Source organism: Bidens hawaiensis, unplaced genomic scaffold (assembly GCF_021521415.1).
Source record: "Bidens hawaiensis isolate Kalapana, Puna unplaced genomic scaffold, B.hawaiensis_p1.1 tig00015792_1, whole genome shotgun sequence".
In the NCBI taxonomy this organism is placed as follows: domain Eukaryota; kingdom Viridiplantae; phylum Streptophyta; class Magnoliopsida; order Asterales; family Asteraceae; genus Bidens; species Bidens hawaiensis.
This window is the reverse complement of record NW_027492411.1, coordinates 315,910-317,756: the sequence shown is the minus strand read 5'-3', so window position 1 is coordinate 317,756 and position 1,847 is coordinate 315,910. Positions and strand designations below refer to the sequence as shown.

Here is a 1,847-nt window from a genome sequence, read left to right as displayed (position 1 = left end):
ATGAGAAGAGCAAAGGCTGCTCGAGAAAAAAAGGAAGTCGATATGTTCTTTAAAGGTGGTATATATAAGAAAGCAATACAAGAAGTTAATATTCAATGTTAACTTTTGTGACTGACTCTTTAGTTATTTATTTCAAATTTATGTTGGCTAAATCTCTATCTTTTGAATCTTAGGTTGCAAAGTAAATCATGCACGACATTAATTTTGTAGTAGAAAAGAATAAACAGGCAAACGCGTTGAAGTTTAAATTCAACCTTAATAATGATGCCTGACAATAGAAACTCAACCATTACAAACAGGCTCAAAAGCTTACTAAGGTTAGATAAACTAAATAGACGTCTTTTTTTAATAATAATAATAGTCTACTTACAAGTGACATAAACGTAGCAGCTATTCATGTCTAGGAGGGCTGAAGTGTACATAAGCGCAGCGGTTCTGGATCTTGCAGAAATTAATACTTCGGTATGCAAATTGCTAATGTGGTTTTTTTTCCGGTTGTGGGACAATATGGTGCTACAGAGACAATGATTATACTAAATTTTTGTTTCAGATTATGGAAATGAGTCTAAACATTGGTAATTTTTAATATCTGTAGGGTGATTAAAACAAGTGAAGAGGAATTCTTGCTGATTTAAGTCACAAATATAGGCAACTCTGACTGCTGTTTAAGTCACAAATATAGGTAATTCTGACCATTTACTTAATTATCGAGTTGATTTTGGTTTTGTTTATATCTCAAGTGGGACAATTAAAAAAATAGCTCATATTTTTGACCAGTTTGCCACTTCATTAGTCGCTTTGGGTCATGTTTTTATATCAAATGGCTTAAACAAAAAAGCTAATATTTTTACCTGTTTTCTTATTTGGGTCGTGTGTATCTCAAATGGATCTGACATTCGAATAATCTTTCTATTGCTTATTGTTTGTTATTACCTTTAAATTTTATGTATAATGCTAAGAATTTTGATGTCTTTGGCTTTCACTTACGCGATCTCCTTGACTTCTTTGTTACAGAAGCTGTTGATTTGTTGACGGATCCTTCAATAGATTAAAAAGGTTATTCATAAGGTTTATATATAACAAGATCTTATGTTGTGTCTCTTTCACAATTTTATTCTTGGGTAATATACTTTCAGTTTTTCATTCAATCATTTTCGTTTCAGAAATTACGGAATAAAAATTTATTAGGAGTGATGGGAGATTGATATGTTGCATCTTTGAAGATAATATTGCAAAGTGTCGAGTGACTTCCACTGAAGCTATAGGAGAGTCGAGTGACTTCTACTGAACCTATAGGAGAGTCAAGTGATTTCTACTGAAGCAACAAGAGACGCACCGGACCCGCTTATCAACAAGTGAAAAGAAAGAATCAAGAACCTGTGTCCACCCAACAAGTTTGTGACTGCTTATTTTATTTATGTCAAGTGTAAAAGTTGACACATTTGTTTGTTTTGAGGTTGATGCGTGCAAAGGAATGACATTTTTGCGTTGGAGCCCAATTTCCGAACTCGATCTCATTCGGAAAATCATATATTTAAGTCGAAGATGATGGGCTAACCCTCATCTGAAAGGTGGTCCAACGACCCTTTACGATCTTCAAATTTATTCTGCAACACAAACTCGCGCAACACGCGGGTTATAAAACCTAGTTTTTATTTAAAAGTGGATCCATAAATCATACAACCACATACCACAACTACCTTTTCCAGCCGCCATCACCACCACCTTCTATGGCCATCATTAGCAGCAGCACCATATTCTCCGGTTAACTTGGGATGCACCAAGATAAAATAACAGTGATAAAAGGGTTAATCTTCTTCATTCTAGTTGTACCCTAGAATAACCTT

The 1,847-nt window shown here is 34.3% G+C and overlaps 1 long non-coding RNA gene across 1 annotated transcript; it reads left to right on the top strand.

Moving 5' to 3' along the window:
* Nucleotides 1-409: 409 nt before the first annotated feature.
* On the top strand, nt 410-1,241 carry LOC143549801 (uncharacterized). Its single transcript, XR_013138202.1, has 3 exons — nt 410-682; nt 1,015-1,056; nt 1,164-1,241. It is a non-coding gene; the product is annotated as an uncharacterized LOC143549801 (long non-coding RNA).
* The last annotated feature ends 606 nt before the right edge of the window (nt 1,242-1,847 follow it).